Source organism: Lepidothrix coronata, unplaced genomic scaffold, assembly GCF_001604755.1.
Source record: "Lepidothrix coronata isolate B3197 unplaced genomic scaffold, Lepidothrix_coronata-1.0 Scaffold46, whole genome shotgun sequence".
NCBI lineage: Eukaryota > Metazoa > Chordata > Aves > Passeriformes > Pipridae > Lepidothrix > Lepidothrix coronata.
In genome coordinates this window covers 1,074,276-1,096,962 of record NW_016690226.1, presented here as the reverse complement: position 1 = coordinate 1,096,962, position 22,687 = coordinate 1,074,276, and positions in this window count along the sequence as shown.

Sequence of the window (22,687 nt, the reverse complement as noted above, 5' to 3'; positions counted from 1 at the left end):
TGCTATATGAGGGCAGCTTCGTAGCCAGATTTGGTTAGCAAAATCTCTTGTTCTTGCTGCACAGCTCTGTCTTGCATAGATGGAAATGTTAGGTCCATTTGTGTGTTCTCTATGCCTACACTGGCAGGATTTCCTAAATACCTGTGAAGATGCACAAGGTATTTGTCAAGCGCAGTGACATAAAAGAGATGTTGTGGAAAATTATAGCACTGGCAGTTCAGCTCTAAGGAAAGCAGTAAGTCTTTATGAATTCTCTGGTACCTGTGAGTAACACACAGTGGATTTGTTCTCTAGGCTAGTGGGTGCCTTCAGGATATAAAGAAAAATGGTACTACAGGGAACATCTGGGTTCACTGGGAAAAAATGCCATTGGCTGTTCAAAACTACTTACTCAAAACTCACTGACAATACAGTATTTTTGTGGCTCGTGCCAAAAGATGGTGCAGGGAGAAATAGGTGTAAAATGCATGTGGGAAGGGGCAGTACAGTTGCAAGGGCACCAGTAGCAAAGAGAAAGTGCAAGGTTGGGGGTGAGGTTATTCCCATGTGTGTATGCACCCTTGTGAATGCTCCCTCTGTTTATCAACCTGCAAGGGATATTCTCGTATTTGCTCCCTAAGATTTGTGGGGTCTGAGCTGGATGAAGCACCTGCCCTTATTTGCAATCTAGGCTCTTGCATAATAATGATGTAATCATCATAGTCATAATGACAAAATCTTTCATAGCAACTGATAGGGTTTGTTGCATGTGATACGTTCGTAGGTGTATATGAGCTCAAGTCACATCCTTTCTCAAGGAGCCCAAGAGAAGTTTCATCCCAGGTAACTTCTCCCTGTTATTTCTCCTTGGCTTGGCACAGCAAGCATATGGTACAAAGCTTTTATTGTGCATCAGAGACAGCTAGGATAAGTGATTTGCCCAGTGTAGATCTCTTGGTTTAAAAGAATGCAGGGTTTAGCTTTCTGTCCCTCCACCATACACATCAGCTCTGCAAGAGTCTGTTGCCCCCTCGTGACATGAACTCCCAGACTAGAGCTCATTTGACTCTAAGGTTAATTTTCTTTAGCCACTGGCAGGCTGATTTAAGTGCCAGCTCATTATGATGGCATTCTAATTAAAGCCCCACGATAGCCTTTGACCCTGCAAAATGACTTGGGAGAGAAGAAGCAAATAGGGTGATAAGCTTAGATACCAGCATGCAGGAGGAAATATATCCTGCCTGACATTTGTGGGTGTCAACTTCGGTGTTATCAGATTTTCCTCTGGGGAAGGACTGGTTGTTAGTGTTTATCTCCCTGAGACAAATTCAGCGTCACTGATTTCTCTTGCTTTAAAGGGAGTTGCACCTTCTTCTTGCCAGGAATGGATTTAGTCCTCTTCCTTCATTTTCAAGGTGTGTTTTGTGTATTTTCAGAAAAGCTGATCACACCTCTTACTGTGTAGAAGATCAAGTCTTTACTGGGATGTATGAAGTTTTTTCAGGCCTATATAGGCACAAGAGCTGATTGTTGTTTTTTTTTCTTCTCAGGGTGTAGAAATGGAAAATTAAAAACAGACTCAGGTAAAATAGGTATTTCTAATGCATCGAAGATCCTAGAATGCATTTTTTCTTCTTTTATTACTGTGTGACATAGCCTTTGAAAAAAAGGTCTATGACTGGAAACCTGGAGGACTGACATATGAAATCTCATGGTTTTCTGTTGATCAGGGAGGCAAGTTTGTCCTCCATGGAACAAGTGGGGAAACAAGACTGAGAACAGAGGATTATGCAAGGCATTATAGCAAGTCAGTGACAGAGTGTACTAGAACTTAACTATCTGTAGTTGTGCTTGAGTTGACCCAAAGTTCACTGAAATCATTTAACCTCTGTTAAGAGTCAGATCTTTTGATATCTGATATTTTTGTTTGCAGGCAAAGTTGTTATTCTCAGAAAATATTGGTTAATTCAAACAGAAACCTTGTGTGGAGTTGTCCCTATTTCAACAAGGTTTTGCCAGGAAGAGTTTCACGTTTCCAGGTTTAAGTGCCTAGCCAAGCCAAAGAGGTCACACAGGAGGAGCCTGGAACCTGTGAGCCAAGTTACTCAGCTGGCACTGGTGGCACAGAGAAGGAGCCCTATGGCAAAGTCATCCTTCTGAATCAAAGAGAGCAGAGGCTGGAAAACAGGAGGCTAATGTTCCAGAGGAGCAACTCTAATTGAGGGTGATGTCTTGCTTTTGTGTTTGGAGAAGAATCGGGAACACAGAAGGCCGTTATCCCAATGTGGTCTTGGCTCAGTCTGGATGTGGAATAGGAATGCTTTCTTAACAAGTAATGCAGGATAGAAGACTAGTTTTCTGACTACTCCTGAGGATCAGCATGAAGATTGTCCAGATCTTGTGTGCCAGGAGCCACACAGGGCAGGACTGATTTTCAGAGGAAAAAATGGAGAAGTTAACTTCTCATAATAATGAGGTACTTCAGTAGTGTTCCCAGCCAGCATGTAATCTTATAATTATTGGCTTTTGTGTGTGTATAGTATCCTGTCTGTCTTCCCCTCCTCTATATGCATGCAGGCGTGCACTCATTCCTATCTCCATCATCTTTAACTAAATTAGAGTAAAATACTTCATTACAGAGACTTTCTGCCATGAGTGTGGGCCCCAGGGAGTTTATTTTCATACAAATGCATTATGCACAAGGTTGATCTGATCACAGACAATTTGAACTATCTCTGCACCCCCAGGAAAATTCCTTTCATAAATGTAAATGATGTGACACTCCAAAGAACAGAAAACAAGACAGAAGGAGAGGAGAAAAGAAAGAAAGAGTTTTTGTGCTGACAGATAGGAGATTATGAGCAGCTACAGAGGTGCTGGGTCTTGAGTGCAGGATGGGAAGCTGTCAGGGCTCTTTCACCTGCCCTCTTCGTAACTTTCCTATCGAACAGCAAGCTGTTGCAAGGTGCTGGAGGAGCAAGAATGATGCATTAAGTATGTTTGAGATTACAGCTGTTTCCATGGCAACAAGAAAATGCCCTCCATGGCTTTTGTTTGTGTGTTGAGCAAGGAGGCATAAAGTGAAGGTTTGTAAACAGAAGGCAGTGGGGAGAGATGCAAGCAGGGGGCTTTGTGACACCCCACCCATGATACTGACCTGCTTCAGGCACACATGGCTTCTTCTGGTGTGCGGGGCTTTCTTCAGCCTTGCTTCAGTGGTCAGTTGCAGCTTGGCTTTTGGACTTCTTCTGGGATGTGAGAGATACCAAGAGAGCAAAACCATGTGCTTTTCCAGTTTCTTCATTACTGAGCTGTTCAAATATTGATACCCATAGGACTGGGTGTCCTTTTGTGAGGAGGTGCAGGAGTGAGCTCAGCATGCTTCTCTATGGGATTCCTCCGCCATGTGCCATCATAGGGAGCCCACTCCTGATCCTGCAGGGATCTCCCTGGTACAAGTAGTAAGTATGGAGGGCAAGTTAATCCCCCTTTTCACAAATTATTAATCCTCCACACACAGAAATTCACTGGGCAGAAAGATGCAATGTAACTGACACCACTTTAGCTTCCCCTCTCCAGCACTAGAGAGAGCCATCTATTATTAAAAACCATATTAGTCGTGGTAAAGTTGTACCACTCCCTCTCACTGTAGCTGCTGAGCGTTATCTAATTGGTTTTTATTACTATGCCATCCCTGGGAGCGTGTGGAGCTCAAATACACATTTGCTAAGACATTTGCGTTTGCTCATCCTTGTTGGGGATGCTTTTAGACCGTTTAAGGTTTTGTCAGGAGGATTAAAAAAAGAGGACAAGAGAGAAGAAAACTAAGAGAGACGGTTCTCAGGCTGGAAAGGATGTGGATGGAGACAGCAAGAGGCAGGACCAAGGGATCTCAGTTTGGCTGGTCTCTCCAGCAGCTGTCCTGCTGGACAACCAGTCTCTTTGATCCCTCCAGCAGACGGCTACTCCAGTTTTCTTTTTCCCAAAAAGAGCCATGGTCTCTAGGCTCCTCAGTCACTTGAGGTATTCACTAGCTAGTCCAGCTTTGTGGTGCTTGCACACGGAGCAGTCTATAATGTGTGCCATTCTCCCTAGGTAGTATCTTAGGGATTAAGAGCCCTGTCCTGTTTCACCCATGTCTCCAGCAGTGTTGATCTCTCTGGCTTCCCCATTGTCCTTTGCTCTGCTGCTACCAGTGTTTGCACAGCTCCATCTGGATGGGCAAGGCTTGCAGGGAGAGATGTGCTGGCTCTGTGACTAATGTATTTGGGTAACAGGATGCCACACAAATTCAAAGGTGTTTCAGTACTGGGAGCTGCCATGAGGCAGTTGGTGAGATTTCCAAGTCGTCCCAAGCAGCCTAGGTGTCTCTGTTTTTTAAATGAGTGGATGTTAAGGAACTCAGCCTGGTGAGACATTTCTAGGAAAGAAAAAAAAATGAAATCTTTCTGACCCTTAAATCTCCTAAGTAGTTTTACACATTTTGTACTTGGAGTCCTTAACAATTGACAAAAATAAGACTTCTTGTGCAGTGTGATGTAACTGCCTTTTGCATATGAGCTGCCTAAGCAGGAAAGCACAGAAGTTGGATTCACATGCTTCGCATAGCCATTAAACAAGCCGTGTCACCACTTGCTCCTTTCAGGCAGGGACATTCTGTTTTTTGTGGTCACTGATCAAGTGAAATTGTTTGTTATGGATGGGTTGATATGTTCATTCATTGATATCACAGGCATTCCTGCTGCAGATGGAGCAGAGATGGCTTAGCCAGGGCATCCAGTTGTTAAGCAGGGCAGCTTACCTCCATGTTTTGATAGTTTTACAATGTCTGGGAACAGGCACTCACATGCTAGTGAGAGGAAATGCATGTATTTTCAGGGATTAACCCCCAATGAGGCACTCTGGGGCTCCTCACACATGCAGTGTAAAGGCTCTGTCCTGCCTGCTGTGTGTGGGCTGGCAGGGTACGCTTGCACTGGGAACTCTGGCAGATTTCCCTGCCCCCTCCTGCAGTCTCCTGCTGAGTGTACTGGGTAAACAGGTTTCCCCCTTTCCTCTCGGAAGGAATTGTTTCAGCCTGCTTTGCTTCACCTGTCAGTGTTTCACTTAAGCACACAGAGGATGTTACTCTTCCTGTGGTGCCTGTTGTGCTAATGGGATATATTTAAAGCCAACTCCACTGTAATTTCATTTTCCTTAGGGATAGAGGGGGAAAGTACTTTCTCCTCGGAGCTAAGTCCCTGCTGCTCACTTTGTGTCTCTCTTGCAGAGTATGCAGCTTGCTTATTTCTCTCCCAGATACTGAAAAATGCCGGGAGGTGGGAGAGCCCTGGAGAAATCCTTGTGGATGCACTGCTGCTCTGCACCACCCAACATAGGCTAAGCCACATCTTCTCTTCCTGCAGCAGGCTCAGTCAGGGCCTCTCCCTGGTGCCCATTGTTTGTTCTGTGATAGTGGACCATGCAGCCTACAGCGGGCTGCACCTTCCACTGCAAATCACCCAGTGCAGAAGCTTTGTGTTATAATTCTCTAATGAGAGCATGTTGCCCAGCATGTCACACCAAAGTGCTACCATTTGGCTTGGATTTTGTAGGTTCTGGCATTTACTGTATCAAATCATTTGGGAGCTTCCTGCATCAGCTACTGGCCCCTTCCTCACATAAAGCTGTTGCAGTTGCAGTGGCTGAGAGGGAGGGTAGATCTCAGGACATAAAAGCTGGCAGGGCTTTTCCCCAAGGGTCTCATAGTTCTATAATTCAGTTCCCCCTCAGTCTGAAAATCCTATGTCAGCCTTCAGGGTTTACAGAGAAACTTGTCTGCTAGCTGGGACACCCAGGGCTGGCTGAGATGGATGGGCAGCCAGGGGAGGGAGTGTTGTTTTTCTGTCTGAACAGTTGATGCTTTTCTGTTGTGTGGGTTGGGATATGTTGCTGGATTTGATTTTGGCTTGCTGTATTGTTGTTTATTGAATAGCTTGGGGGGCTGTATATAATATTGAAATGATTGGGCCTGCAAGGGGTGCTTTTTTTTTCTTTTGCATTTTAAAAGAAATCAAAATAGATGAGACATTTTTCTCATAATCAAAGATCACACGTAAATCAAATGCTTTAGACCTCACTCTTCTCCTACTCCCCCACTTCCCACCCCTCTCCCCCTCCTACTCACATACAAAGTTCGGCTGTTTGGGAATGCAGCTGAGAATTTTCTACTGTCTGCTAAGCATGAACTAAACCTCTTTTCCTGTCTCTTTTAAAAAAGAACAACCTATGAGGTGAAACGTATCCATGATTCTTGCCACTGTTCTGTAGCTGGCACTCCTCTGTAAGTACGGTGTAGGTTATTTTTGAATTACCCTAAACAGACAGTTCCTCCTCTCAGAGGTCAAGGTCAGGGCAATGATCACCACGACCCTCTGTTGGCACTTCTCCGTTGGGAGTGAAATTAGCCCGCACTCCTCTCCTGCTCCTACTCCCTATAGCCTGTTATTAAACAAGGACAAGTGGGTAGCTTGTCTATGTCTGTGTGTGAGAGCGCGACTCTGTCACCTGATGCATACAGATGGCTTATTAACCAATTAATTCATAGGACTAAATTGGTTAAATCAAACTAAATGACACCCAATTGCTGTACAAGGATAGAAATGGATTGGAATAAGTGTTTCTTAAATGCCAGCCGCGTTGAGAAAAGGAATGAGTAGTAGAGGGAGGAGGGGAGCTTATGGAGGAGTGGGGACGACAGCAGACACTGGCAGGCAGCATGAGCAGAGCCATCCAGGGCATCACGTCCTAGGAAAGGAAGTGGCTCGTGTACTCATGGCAGTTTGTGCTGCCAAGAAGTCAGATCACTCTTTTTTCAAATGCTACTTTAGGGCTGGGAATGCCTCTGGAAAGGGAGCCCCAGCCACAGCCTCATTCTGTGTCCTGGGCATAAGGAGGCATTTTCCCAGGTCCCAGACTTTGGTTAAAGCACAAGTCATTAACTGAGCTATTATTATTTGATTAGAGCATGAGCTGTTATTGTTAATTTGCCTCAGGGGTGAGGGCTGGATTTTTCAGAAGTGCAGTCTACCTCCTCTCTGCCTGAAGTCCATAGAAGCAGTTATGTTCATCATCCCAGAAACTGTGGTTCTTTGTCCTTTCTGTAACCAGGCACTACAACTATACACAGCTGTAAAGCTGCTGTGTGCCTCATCTGCAGCATTATCACCACTTCCTTTGAGATGCTTCTCTCTATGTTTTCCCTTGGTGGCATTATTTATTTGGGGATGGGGAGGGGTTGACCTTAGCTGGTTGCTGCATGACCACCAAGGCACTCTATCACTTGTCCTCAGAAGGACAGGAGAAGATGACTTACCAATTACTATCACAGGCAAAACAGACTAGACTTGGGAAAATTAATTTAATTTATTGCCAATTAATAACAGAGTAGGATAGTGAGAAATTAGAACAAAACTAAAAGCATCTTACTCCAGCCCTTCCTTCTTCCCAGGCTCAACTTCACTCACAACTCTTCTCCCTCCCCCACAAGCAGCCCAGGAGAACAGGGAATGTGAGTTGCAGTCAGTCCATAAAACTTAGTCTCTGCTGCTCCTTCCTACTCGTGTTCTCCCTCTGCTGCAGTGTGGGGTCCCTCCCATGGGAGACAGTCCTTCAGGAACTGCTTCAGAGTGAGTCCTTCCCATGAGGCACAGTCCTTCAGGAACGGACTGCTCCAGCATGCATTCCCCATGGGCTGCAGCTTCTGCCAGAAAGCTCGCTCCTGTGTAGGCTCCACTCCATGGCTACAGCTCCTACCAGGAGCCTGCTCCAGCAGGCATTTTACAAGGGCTGCTGCTTCCTTCAAGGCAGATCAACCTGCTGGATTGAGGGGTCCTCTAGAGGCTGCAGGGGAATCTGCTCCACTGATTAGACCACCTTCTCCCCTCCCTCTTCCATGATCTTGATGTCTGCAGGGTTCTTTTTCTCACATTTCCTTCTCTCTCATAAGCTGCTGCAAGGTGTTTTTTTGCTCTTAATTATGTTGTTGCAGAGGCACCAATATCACTGCTGGGCTTATCTTTGGACAGTGGCAGGTCCATCTTGGAGCCAGCTAAACCACGCTCTGTCCACCATGAGAGCAGCTTCTCCTGTCTTCTCACAGAAGCCACTCTGCAGTCTCCCTTCTCCCTCAATCTTGCTGCATCAACCCAACAGAGTACGTTACAAGAGACTTTGTTCTTCTGCATAGGATGGCACCCCTTTTGCTTTTTTCTACACTAGATGCTGACCTTTTGCTCTATATTTTGATGTAGAAGATGGACTTGATAGGATTAACTGGATGACTGGGAGTGGGAGGTATTTCTCCTGATCCCAGTTCAATTTAACAACTACTGTGATATGTAAGAGCCATAACTGATTTGGAGTAGTGGAGAGAGTACAAAAGAAAGAATACAAAGGCAAGAGTTGTGCATTAGAAACCACTCCGATAGCGTTTTACGTTGCAGTCTGAATATTTTGCCTGCCTCAAGGCTACATCTCCTACTGCCATATCAAAGCTTAAGTTGCATGTTCTGTTATACCAGCGCTGATAATCTGAGGGAGATTTCCTGCCTGTTTCCCTTGGCAGGAGCTTCATCTTGCTAGTCATGAACAAGGGAGTCTGTGGCTCCCCTTAAGGTGTTGTAGGGAGATGGTCCACTGTGGGAATATGGGAGATGCCAAAGTGTAAGTCCTTCCATGAGGCAGAGTCATCTAGAAATCATTTATGGTAGTTTCCTGCTAGCAGTATCTTTGTTCAGCATGACCCAGGGTGGACTCTTATGTTGATTATCAACCTTATGATCCCTTGGTCAATGCTGTCAGCCCCAGGCAGCACTGGAAAACTGTATCCATGTGCCCAAGGGCATGAAGAGCAGGGGCCACTGGCCATCGAGGTGCCGGGACAATGCTTGCTTCTGGAACTGGGACAGCTGCTTCCTCATGGTGGACAGCTCCCTGAGGTTTACTTTGGGCTGGTGCTGTTTGGGGGACAGTTGGACTTGCTGTATGCAGAGTGGGGTCAGTCTTTGTCTGGTAGAGGACATTCTGTTGCATAAAATGGCATCTCTGACAGTGCTTGGAGCAGAAGAAAGGGATGAATCCTTTAATGTGGGGCAGGAGTGGAAGGTGTGTTTTAGTGGTTATCACCAGGATCAGCTGAGAAAAGAATGATAGCATGCTTTACCAAACCCTTCAAAATCAGCACACTCGTAGCACTCACACAGTGAGAAACAAAACCTCACAGCCCAGAACACGTGCATGCACATGCACTCACACAGAGTGCATGAGCACAGAGGACACGCCAAAAGCATGTGCACAGCTCTGGCACCACTGCTTGTGCACCATTAACAAATTACACAGAGACATAGCCTGAAACATATGCGTCCATGGAGTACAGCCCATTAAAAAATGAAACCGGTGCATATGCAAAACTGCCAAGAACACATTCACCAGCACTCTAATACGCTGTGGATAACCACCAAACACATGCCTGACTATTATGTCAGTGTTAAAATTGCTCTTCTTCAGTTGCTGCAGCAAGATGAAGTCTCCGAACCCGTCATACTGCAGCATCTTTTTCAAGGCTGCAGTATATAGAGGGCGTATAAAACATTGAACCATTTAGGGGATTTTAATTTTTTATTTTTTTTTTGAAAGAAGAGTAGGATTTATACTTCAGCCAGTGGCCGAACAAATGTTTTGTGTGCTGAAGCCAGGACCACTGCTCTAGTGCATTTGATATGTACATTTTGTGGCCTTTTTACCCCCCTTAGAATCTTGTTCCTGGGTAATTTTTTATTCTTAGAGCAGAGTGTACTCCAAGACCTGTAAAACAAGCTTTTCCACCCTTTCATTAACATTTGCCCTAGTAAGATCCCTCACTTTCCCTTAGTCCTAATAGTCCTTGATGTCCTTGCAAAATCAGACTGAGGGAGGGAATGCTTTCCCTGTGTCCAGAGGTGAAGTAGTAAGTTGTATGTGGTTCCTGCTCAGTGAGAAATGGAGCAAGACCAAATTTAGCCATGCACCCACAGACAAGCTGGACCTCTGAAGTCTTCTGTGTGGGCCTGTGTTTTCCCCTCCCTTCAATGCTCTACCCCATGTACCTCTTATCTGGAGGCTCTTATCATGCACAGTGGTTAACTGGCTAAGTACACTGTTTCACAGCCTGTGTGCTGCGTTGGTCTATTTTAGTTGGCAATAACCTTCTGTGGTCTCACAATGCTGTTTTAGGGGAGTGGGATGGCATGCGGTCTGGGCAGGTTGTTTCCTCAAGCTCTGCACTGTACCGTGGTCAGTCTGTGCATAGATTTCATCCCTTTCCCGTGCCTCAGTTTCCTCATCCCTTCTGGACCAATAACAGTGCTGATTCATCTCAGAAGGAGCTAGAAAGGCTTAGTCATAAGTATTAGAAAATACTTTGAGGTCTCTGGCAGATAGATAAGCCACTGATATCCTCTAAACTATTTTCCCCTCTCCACCCCATTTATAATGATCTGGACTGTGTTGAAGTCTGAAGTAGACGCAGGTTGATCTCAGTACATTTTTTGTTTTTTACCTTTTATTAGCACAGCTCTGACAGTTCAAAGTGCTTGCATGGAGTACATATTTTTTTTATTGTTTCTGTGGTCCAGAACAGAACAACTTTAGACACAAAGCAGCAGGCCAGGATAATAAGAGAAGACAAAAATTTAATTAAGAAGAAAGAAGAAAAAGAAGAACTCTGCTTTATTGCAAAAATGGAAAGGCTGAGGAGTCTTGTTGATGTTTCTCAGTGTAGTTAGGTAGGTCTGTTATTGCCAGTCTGAGAGAAAGCCAAAAAGATTTTTAAGTTCATATAAGCAACAGAAAGTTTTTAGGGATTCTGTGAACTGTATGACAATTGTCTTTGGTCTGCACTGCTTCAATTACATTCAGACATGTAGCTTGGACACCTGTACAACCACTTTCCCTTAAGCTGTTCTCCATTTGCAGTCGGTAGTACTCACATGATGAAATGAGTATCAAGTTTGGAAATGGCTTTGCCATTAGGTTGGATAGTGTAGATTCTTTTAGAATTCCTTGTCTACAGCTTGAGTGACATCAGGAGGATCAACAAGTAAGTGTGAGGGAATGTAGTATGTGAATTTCTGTGGAAGTCTTGACAATCTTCTTTCTTCCCCCATCCCAAGGAAGGGAAAATCTTTTGGGGAAGCAATGTCAGGATTCAGCTCTAGAGGGAAGACGGTTCCTTTAGCTTCCCTTCCTCTCCCTGGGAAGCTGAGAAGGAGAAGGAAGGAACTGGAAAACCGGAGGATTAAAAGACGGGTCCTCAGTCGGTACTGGTCCTCAGACAGTCACCTCCTGTTGATCTCTTCTTAATGCTCAGCACTCCTGCAAGTGAGTACCCTGAGACAGCACAGAGCACTGAAAGTGTTTTGTGAAATCAGATCTCTTGTGCCAGAAATGTCCTTTAATTTGTTAGTGCTGTGGTGCAAAAAGAGGGAAAAACATCCCTCTTATGGCTTTTCTGCCCTTGTCTTTGAAAGATGTAGCAGGACTCAGGTATATAATCATGTCCAGACAATGCGAGGTACATTCAGAGCAAATGTAGGTCTAAATGTTCATTCCCTTACTTTGAGAATTTATTGAGTTGGGGGTTTTGTCACTGTTCTATGACCTTTAGCAAACTGTGTGTTTTGGCATTAAATACAAAAGTTCTCAGTAAAATGGCAGGGGGGTTTGAGGGGTTGGGGTGGTGGAGGGAGACATCTTTTTATGCTAATCAACGTATTTTGGTCTGAAAATGTCTGTCAGCAGGATTTCACATCTGTGGGAAGAGTTTTTAAAGGAAAAAATATTTAAGTATGTATTGTTTTTTGATCAAGTCAGAGATAAAGCAGTGTTGACTTTCCATTTTATTGGGAATTGCTTACTAGTGCTGTCTTGCTTTGTGATAGCTTTCAAGCCTGTCGTATTTTCTCAAAGCACTGGATGACTCCAGGGACAGATACAAAATTTCAGTTGCAAGGAAGAGGAGAGAGACTGCCCTGCATCTGAGATATAGGAGGCCAAGATGCTGCTCTCTGCAGTGCCATGAGCTTCTTCTGCGACCCTGTAGAAGGTGCTTGGCTTTTTTTGCAGTTGGTTTCCCCATTTGTGAGCTGGAGAGGGTTCAGCTAATGTATTAGTAATGTTGTGAGGGTAAACTGAGTCAAATCTGTGAAATTCTGCAGTGAAGTGGTCCTTGGGGCTGTAGGCAGGCTGAGCAGCGGTTTTGAGAAACAGCTGTGACAGATTCAGTCTGTCTACTGGAAGCTCAGTGATCTGTATTTACATGTCAGTCTTCTGAACAGCAAATCAAATAGGCTGGGAACACCATGATCTGCATTGCAGTCCTGGGAAAATGAGCCATGGAAGGGTTACATGGGCTGGCAAGGTCTGTGGGGAGATGCTGAGAAGAAACATGAGGAAGGAATGGCTCCCACCTTGCTTTCAGATGGCTACAGTGTGCCGGCAATAACCGTTCCTGAGCTCATGGCAGCGGCTGTCGGGGGATCAGTATCTGTGTAACAAACCCGGCTGTGCATCGCAGTAGTGACACTCTTGTCAGGCCTTGGAGTATAAAGTACCTCTTCCACAGTAGGTGGGGATAACTGCAGTTTTGAGAGGGGGCCCTGGTGTGCTGGCCACACACGGGTTGCTGAGCTTCCCAATGTGGATTTTTAACTTGGGCTCGCTGTGGCAGCATCATTTCCACTAGAGAGGTTTGAACACTGCTTGTCTTGGGCAACACCAGACAGTGTTTAATGAAGAATGAAAGAAGCAGGCTGTTTTGTATTGTGCTTTTTGGGTAAAAAAAGTGTCCTTATAGGAGTGCTGAGTAGCAGCAGGGATGGACACCAAGGTACTGGTCCCAGTAAGCTAGCATTCCCAGTTCTCAGCTTTTGACTGCGAGATGGAGGAGGGTAAGTAACAACATCCTTTTCATCACTGCAATGTGAAGACTGTGCGGGGAAGGAGAGGGCAGTCACAGCTCCCCATTGCCTGACTATGACCAGCAGGAGAGATGTAGTATTCAGCCACACTATGAATACAGAATTAGGAAGTATGTGGGTACTATTTCAAATGCAGTTGAGGGTTTTTTTGCGGTCTGTACTTCTTCCTAAGGCCACAATACAGCTCCTTCATAGTCCTTAGTCCCAACCTGCCCCTCTCCTGCTTCCCAGCAGAGCAAACACTGAAGCACAGTGAGGCATCTGGCAAGCACTCAGCCTTTCCTCCCTCACTCCTTCTCTCCCTGCCAGTTTTGTCCTTCCTTGCACACTGTGGATGAGTTCTTTGGGGTCTTTCTTTAACTTAACATGCGTACCCAGCACAGTACAGTGAGGGCTTGCCCCCCTGGTAGGATCTGAGTGGATAATGATGGTTTGTGCCTTCATTTCTGCTGAGTCTGTGGGCTGTGCTGGCATTTTGTCAGCTGCATACAAGGCACCTCTGCCTGTAGCTGGCATTATCACCTGGAGTCCACACCTGGAGCTGCTGCTGCTGTGTTGATCTGCCGTGGATTTTTTGTTTGTTTGTTTTTGCCAATAATGGAAACATCATAGTACCTGCAAATTATGGAAAAAAAAAAGAGGCAGCAGTAATCTCCTCTCTCTCTCTCTCTCTCTCTCTAGTTTTTCTCCTCTCCACTGAGACAGAACTAAATATAATGCTTGATAAAATTTAGGCTTTATGTGTGTGAGAGAGATACTTATTGTGGTGAGCTGGGTTGAAGAAATGAGATTTGCATAGATATGGAGGGATAAAAAGAAGAGAAGATTGGGAGAAGAATGCTTGAATACTGAATACCTGAAAATGTATGGAGCTGAATGTATGCCTGAGAAAACTGTCTGGACTTCATCGGAGTTGTATTCCCTTGCATCAACTCTATTCTTAGCTCTTTGTTTTGCTTTTAACTCATATTATTTATTTTGTCTAACTCCCCAGGTGTATCATTTGAGGGTGTTTTTTTCTCATTAGGGTGTGAGAGGAGAGAATTAGTGTTCACTGTCCTATAGGTAGGTCACTGCTGCAGACATCCTGTGGTGCTTAGAAGGGTGATGGTAGGGCAGTACTTTCCTAGACACTTTGGACAAGGAAAACACCCATTGCTCACAACAATTAGAATTTGAGGAAGCCCTGAGAAGAAACCTGTCATCACAAAATTTTCTGGGCTGCAAGCAAATGGTAGGAAATTCACCAGGTCCTCAATTTTGTGGTCATCCTCAGCTCTGGAAGAACTGACCATAGACCAGAATCAAAGACTCAAGCTGGACCATGTAGCTTCCTCTTCACAGCAGCACCTGCCTTTTTGAATTGTACCCAGGACTGTCATGGCAGAATTCTCTAGAAACTGAAAAGATGTTGAGAAGACTTTTTCTTCAGGACATTTCAATTCTTCCATGTTGAAGATGGTACTGCATAGGCTGGGAGCTCTGACATGGAGGTTTGATTTGGGTCTGATACTCATTTGATTCAGAAGCCCAGCTGTCATGATGGTTGGGAGCAGATATATCAGGGAAAAGGAGGGAGGTGACACATTTGGGTAATCTGATCCCATGCTAAGTCTCAACCCTAGCAATGAGAGTGAGGAGCTACTTTACTTTCTGAAGCTTTAATGTGTCTTCAAAAATATGCTGTCAGTCATTGTCATAATTCTGGATGTTGTGATGTGTCTCATTCCTGCCCCTTCTGGAATACTGTGAGAGTCTTCCTTTCAATTATTTTTTTTTAGCTTCCAGTCCCAAAGTCTAATAATGTAACATGGGGAGAGGGGAAAAAATGCAGAAAAATAAAGGTATTCCAGCACCTTTGAATTCAGCTTTTCATTTAGCTGAATGCCTTTATAGTCCTTATTTCCTAAGCTTGGAAAAAAGTCTAAGCTGATGAAGAAAGATAGCTACTTACTTTTCATGTGCATAGGTGTTCTGGGAAGCATATCTGTGATCTCTCCAGGACAACCTGAAACCTAAGAATTGAACAGATGAGGATATTTCTTCCACCTGGCTGTTGGTGCTTTGTGGCCACATCTTTGGTTCCTATATCCAAGCAGAAAGAAGATTTCTTCCAGCTCAGCCCCTATCTGGGCTGCCCCATTTGCAGTCTTTCCACATGATAAACGGGCTAATTAATTTACAGGGCAAAATGAGAAAAGGTAAAAAAAGGAGGGAATGGGGGAAAGGAGCAATTGACAAATTGAAATGTCATTTCCCAGGCTGCAGCTGGACTCTGCTGCTTCTCCTGTCTACCTCCCACCCTCTATTTTTTCTCCTTTGCCTTTTTTTTTTTTTTTTTTGGTTATAAAAGACAGGATGTAATTGAAACTGGCATCAAAATCAAACAGCATGACCTTGCCAGGTTTCTTCCAGTCCCACCACAGCATCCTTGCCGGCTGAAAGAAGTAAAAGAGGGTGGAGGGGGAAGCGAGGGAGGGGAGCAGCACAGGGAGTCCCCTGACAACTTGGCTGTTTGCATGCCTGTCTTTGAAGGGGTTCTCTTCTGTACATCTCTTATTTATTTAATTTTTGTCCAAGGCAGCTGAAGTGCTTTGGGGACCCAGGAGGTGACAGCAGAGCACACCAGCAGCTTTTTCTTAGGACCTGACATGTAAAACTGCTGTGGGACTGAGCAACGCAGTCTGCCAGCTCGTGAGAGTGGTGTCAGTTTAAAGGAGCTGGGAAAACGCAGGCCTCAATGCCTTGACCTTCTTTGCCTGTCTGGAGCTAGAAGGAGCAGTCTCTTACTTACAGACTCAAGATACGTGGCTCTGGCTGTCCTCCCTAATTCTGCCCTATAGCATCACTCCTTCTAGGTGACTGAGCCAAGAAAACTCGTGTCTGAGAGCCAGGCATTTGCTGGAGTTCAGATCTCCCCATGAAGAAAGCTTAATGCCCAAATTGTCTACAGCTCATCTGCTCAAAAGAAGGTCTTGTGCTCAGGAGGGCTGATTGCTGCAGTGTATCCCTGGCTGGGTCCTCAGTGAGCACTGCACTTCCAGGGGTCTCCATATTCTGGAGGGGAAGCGGTGCAGGGTGGCTAGGTACAATAGGAAGCACCCCTTGAGTTCTAGTATGGAGATGCTGCTGCCTGGATGCAGTGCCCCTAGAGTAGGGATAAGCAGAGCCCTGGTGCAGCCCAGGTTTGAAATTGTGACAATCTCATTGTGAGAGGCAGTTAAAATGTGAGCTCAAGGCACATAAACCAGCAAGAAATAAATCTCCACTAAATCAGTCCTATCTTTGGTGCCCTCACACGCAGCCAGGTCTCCGGTGATAGCTGTTATGAACTGGAGCAGGGAATGAGGATGAAATGCTGGAAGACCTCAGGGGAGAAGACGGCAAGCCTGAGGCCATTGAGAAGCTGGGTTTGGAGCAAAGAGTGCTGGGTGGGATTGGTACGAGCTATATAATTATATGTCCATCTCCCTCCTCCATTCTGTTTGTACACTGCATGCCCATTAGGTCACTCTAAGTTTACACAGAAACTGCTGAGGTAAAAAAAATAATAAAATATACATATATGTATTTTATAAGTCTGTATTTCTACGTTCTAATATAAATGAAATATAGGAAATGTGAGAGAATGGAGCTCTCATAGGAGAATAGGTGGAGAAGCTTGAGTCAGCAGAAGCAGAGCAGAAGGACAGCAGAGGTTTATGAAGGCCTTGATACCGCCTCATTGAAGGCAGTGATTTGTGAGCTCGTGGAGATGAATAATACAATTTACTTCAGTTGTTTCTTTGCAGACTTAAGCTGAATTCCAGTGTTATATTTGAGATACTTTTGGTACATGATAAGATAGAATTTTCTTTTGAGAATAATTCAGACATGATGCCATGTTCATTCACAGTAGTAGTGAAGTTTCCATGAACTTCAGATGGATCAGAATCAGGCCTTTCAATGAACAAAAACATCTTTAAACTATTATGCGCCTTTCTCTGCTAATGCTGCTTTGTTGAGGCTTGTATTTTTTGCAGTTATCGTATAGTCTTCAATTTACCATTTCTTTATTTTCTGTTCCTAAACGTCTCTCACTTTCAGTTCATCAGATGCTGGTGTCTTACTGCAGATTTGGGCTGTACACCAAGGACTCTCCTGTATAAACATTTGCAGAATTATATTTTCATTCCCCTGAAGGAGCCCTTCCTGAAGCCAAAGAACACCCTTCTACCATTAGTATCAATGTAATTAGTGAGATTTCACCCTGTGCAAAATGCTAACCACTTTTGCCCTGCATGAAGCACTTACTGGTAAATAATGCAAACTGTATTTTTATGAACATAAGTTCAAATTTGTCAATGAATATGCTTAGTTTGTGCTTAATTCCACTTTAATATCCCCCCTCTGCACATATTTGACCAATTTAATTTTATGGGAAAAAAAAAGAAGGAAAAAAATGAAGTTCAGCATTGTGAGAATATTTTTAGAAACTGAATTGTAGATATTCCACTGAGAATATTCTGTGTAGAAGGATTTGTTCATTCGTCCAACCTTAGCAATTGTCACATAGAATCAGTCTTGAAGTCCCCTGAGCCCTGATTTGACCTATCAGAATAAGCAGCATCAGATTTTCAGCTGAAAGGTAAGGGAACCGCTGCAGTTGGTGGATAATATCACATATTTATCAATAGCAATGATTAGTTTATTCCCTAAAGCATAAGGTAATATAGTTCATGTCATCAGCACTGGTACTTTATATTTGGATGTTTGGGTTCTCCATGTAAATATGCAATTCTGTGCTTCATTTTATTAAATTCTTGGCTTTAAGGTAATTTGCCAGTGAGTTCTCTTGCCTAAGTTCAGTGTTTTGTTTAAAAAAATTCTCCAGTAAATTTGTAATCGCCACCTTTCGGCTTCATTAACTGCTCATTTTTTCTTGCATTATAAAGAAAGAGAAAACTAGGTCTTCACCTCCATTCTCTATATTATTCACTACTTTATAGACTGTTTTCACACCTTCTCTTATTTGTCTTCTCTTTGATACAAACTGTCCCCCCTCCTTTTATTCCTCTTTCATGTATGCATTTTTCCACTCCTGTTATCATTCTTGCCACCTTTCTAAAGAGAAGGTTGAAACAATGCATTGTTACTTATCTGGCCACTAGTCAAACCATCTGGAATTTCAGACTTCACCTTAGAGGGGGAAAAAAATTGGGGAGAGAAATCCATCAAATAAATTGGAAAAACAAATACATTTACTGAACTCACCATCTGGTAGTGCACATTCCACCAGCAGAACAAAAAAAACCCCACCAAGCTAAATTCAACAAATCAATTATTCATTGTGAATTATTCACTAGCTTCTATTCCAAACACTGCCAAGATGTGTTTGTTTATTTTTATTTGGAGTATAAAAAAATCCATGGCAACATTGCTGTTTGTCTGTGTTCAAGCACAAAGAGCAGACCTGCACTTCTGTTCTGGATGCCTTTATTTAATCAAAGAAAAAGCAGCAGAACAAGAAAGAACAAAAGCAAAGTTCTCAGAAGAGAAAATAACATGTGTCTGTAAAACCCTTTTTCACTGTGTCTTATAAAATGGTAGGTGTTCTGGGTGACCAGACAATTTCAGAAATACAAACGTGAAAAATGCAGAAAGAGAGACTTTATCTGTTACATCTGTATTACGGCAGCACCTGGCACAAAGAGGGTTTGCACCATAGCTAAAGAAAACAGATGGACTGATTTTTACTGAAAAGGAGCTAATAAACTGGCGTGACTACAGGTCAGGGTTTAGTTGCACTATAAAACTGGGGAGGAGAGGATGGGAAAAGAGAGAGTTTGAGCAGATGATATGGGAACAGGAGGGTTAGGAGCATCCTCATCTAGTGGGGAGCTGCCATGTGCTTGGGTACAAGCTCCTGCTGGTGTTGGTCTCTCTTAGTGCCATAGGACTGCAGTGCGGATCTGACCATAGTCCAAGGAAATGGTAATGTATAATCTGCTCTCTGATTTGAAGGCTTTTGCAGAGCAAGGCTGTTTGGGGACTGGGAGAATTGGGCAGCTCTGGGTGATGTGGTTAGATCTGAGTAGTCAGCAGAAGGGACAAGGTGAGAGCTGGCCATCCATGGCTCCCAGTCCCACTGCTCTGTTGGAAAGCACAGCAGTAGAGGAGCTGTACTCTCATGCTCTCTTCCTTCCTGTTTGATGGGGGTTTTTTTTGTCCCAACTTAGTTACAGCTAGCAACTAATTAAGCCCTTAATTGAATATTGGCTGAAGAGCAGTCAGATAAGTGGTTTGTGTTAGGAAACCAAAGGAAATAAAAGTGTGCTATGACTTACACTTTATATTGATTGTAGTCTCCTCCCATATAAGATGCTAGGTGCCTGGCTATAAAAGCATTGGAGGCAATCGGAGCATTTTTCCATATGTTTGCACAGTGTCATTCACACAGCTTGGCTTCTTTGGCTACTGCTGCCTTTGGAGACCAATAGTAGCATTATGATGTGCAAACATCCCTTTGCAGGTGCTGATCTTGGAATCCCAGTGCAGGATTTGTTATGTAGCCTCATATGAGACATTCAGTTCTGACTGTGTGGGGGTATTGCACCAGAAAACCCCATTGCCTTCACCCAGTAATAAAATTAAGTTATTCACTGATATATTTTCAGAAATAGGGCAGACAGAAGCTCTCACTTGGGAACATGCTTTTCTCTATAAATTTTTGTTCCTATTTCTTCCATGTATAAGAAAAAAAAAAAAAAAGCCTGGACCCAACTAGCTTTCATATGCGATTTTTATACCCCTTGATCAGTGCCTGGCTGGTCATCAATTTTATGCCTGCAATCAAATGACTAGCACAAAATGTTCCACCATTAGGCTGTGGACAAAAATGCTGCTGTCTCAAATTGTACCTGGATAAGAAGTACGGATTCTTACTGATAAAGCAATACTCCTGTTTTGAATGTATGCTACCTTTTTAAAACTGTGGCCCAGATTTTGGGAACTAAGGTTAGAATATTCAAAGCAGTGGCATTTCCCATCTGCTGATGTTCTCAGCTATCAGGTTGCTGTACTGAACAGTTTACTCAGCTTGAGATCTCTACTGCTACTTGTGGCACTGATGCAAATATATATTCAAAAAAAGGAGAGAGAAAGAGAAAGAGAGATTGAAATTGAAAACACACAAGATTAAAAACAAGGAAAAAAGCCCAAATCCAAAACCAAAACACAACAAAAAGCACAGCAAATGAAATATTAGGGACTTTTTTCCCCCTTAGGAAAAAGTTTTTCTCTTTAATCATCTGATTTGCCTGGCTTCAGTCCAAATCTTGTTCCTCCTTTTCTCTGGCTACTGTGACATCTTTGTTCCATGTCTCTGTTGCCCTGCCACAGGTTTGCCTGGACAAGGCTGTGGAACTGTGCTGAGTGTTGGCAGGGCAGTGGGAGGCTTTGGGGAGGTGGAGAGGGGGCCCCAGTGAACGGGCACCACTGCTGCAGCATCTCTTTGTGTGGGAGGCAGGATAAATTCTCACCTGTAACTTACAGGGGCTGGTGCCCTGTAAAGGGTTGCCTGGAGCATAGGCCAGATCAAGGGGCTGTGTGATATCAGGGATGGTGGCAGGAGCTGGAGATGTTGGTGCAGAGAAGATTAGTTAAGCAGAAAGTGAGGCTGGGGAGCAGCTGAAATCCCTGAAAATCCTTCTGCACTTCTTAACTGGATCAGGCTTTGTAAACTAGGGGACACATGATTTTGACACCCAAAATCATCTTCAGAAGAAGATGCATTTGCAAGGGAGGATTCCTGCTTCTTTGGGATTTTTTGAGAGGGAGGCTTAAAATTAATGCCAGCAATGCACAGGGCTGCCAGTATTTTTCAACAACATTGTTCTCAAAGATACAGGGGAGTTTTGTTGGCTTTTACGAGTGATTTATTCTGACAGTTATTGTATGATCAACAATAAATTTCGTTAAAATAGACTAATAGCACATATTCACTGATGCTCTTAACAGCTTGGTAACACAGAAATTTCCTCTCCAACCTCACTCTCCTTCTCAAGTAAAAAGACTTTGCTATGCAAGCCAGACAAAGGTGGGATCCTCCAACAGAAAGGATAGGTAGGCTGGGAGAGAACAGTCTGAAGCAAATGCCTCTGTAGTTATTGGTATGTGATGGCAGAGGACTGAGAAGATCACTGGAGGCTTTGGTGTTAGTGTCAACACAAAATTTCTCCCAGCAAATAACATATACAGTGAGAATTTGCACTTTTAACACTTTGAATCTTTCCGGAAATCTCAAAACACGTAGCAGTTGACTCTATTTCCCAAAAGTTGTTGCAGCATCTCTCTCACAGGTCTCCTGGCTCTCACTGCACGTCAAAGACACCCCTTCCTCACCAAGATGCCATGCCTCAGGCAAAGCTGTCCATGTTATATAGAACAATGCTGCCTTGAGGCACTGCTACCCTGAGATCTTTGTGCTTCCAGCTCAGCTCAGAGGGTGGAAGCGACATCACACCCTTGTGCACCAAGGCAGAGTCAGCTAAACTGGTACCATTCTAACCAACCTCATCTCCTCCTCTGTCCAGATAACTGGCCTGACTGATGGGATACAAACAGCAGATATCTGATATACTGCCACTTTATTAAGACTTTTGACACTGTCATGGCATCCCCACAAGAAAATTAGAGATGGTCAGTTGAAATACCAAAGGGTAGTTGCAGCATCTGTTGTGCTCAGAGAGGAGCTACCAACAGTTCTCTGTCAAACTGGAAGATGTGTGGAGTGGCAGGGGTCAGTCCTACGTCAGTTACTGCCAGCATTTTCTTTCATGAGCTGGATGATAGAGATAGCAAAGAAGCTTTTATTTTTAATGTCTGTGGGATTGCAGGCATGCTTGTTGGAAGGGCTAGAACAAGATGCATAAATCACCTGAAACTGCTGTACCTGAAATTCACGCAGAGCATGTGCAAGGGACTGCACTTTGTCAGGGATAATGAAGTGTGCGTATATGGGCCAGGGAATGGCAGGTTGGGGAGCAATCCTGTGAAAGAACATGCTGGACTTATTGTATAATGTGAAGTCAGAAGGTGCTAAGCACAGATGAAAGCCTAATTCTTATCTCTCCAGGCACTGAAAGTTATCTGTCCATCACCACCTTCTCTCCTCCCCTTGCCTGCTATCTTCTCTCCCCTACTTGCATCTTACTAGTTTCTTGTAAACCAGGTGATCTCTGTTTTCTTAAAAGGTTGGTGGTTATACCTGGAAGGATAATTCACAGTGGTTCACTGGCTCTGCAGTTTTGCGTCATCTATTACAGATGCTTGTGAGACGAGGACAGTTGCCTTGACTTTATTCAAGGAATTATTGTTTGCTTACTTGTATAGCTCTTTTTGTGTTTGTCCTTTCCTTTTTTCCCCTTTCTTCCCCTCCTTTTTATGTTTTATAAATCAGTTGAGCAGCAAGTATCAGAGATTTGCTATTGAATCTACCTTAGTTGCGATAGATCACAGTCTCTTACCTTGTTTTCCTGACTTGCTGAGGCTATCTACTGTAGCCAGAGGGTATTACGAAGAAACTAGTGGCCTTCACTCTCTATGGAAGAGCAATCAATTTATGAATATAGAACAGATAAGAACTAGACTACTTCGAACTTGTTTAAAGGTTTGTCCTCTCCCCAGGCTTGCCCCAAAGTATCACTTCTAGGAAAGTCAAGCATCTCTGCATC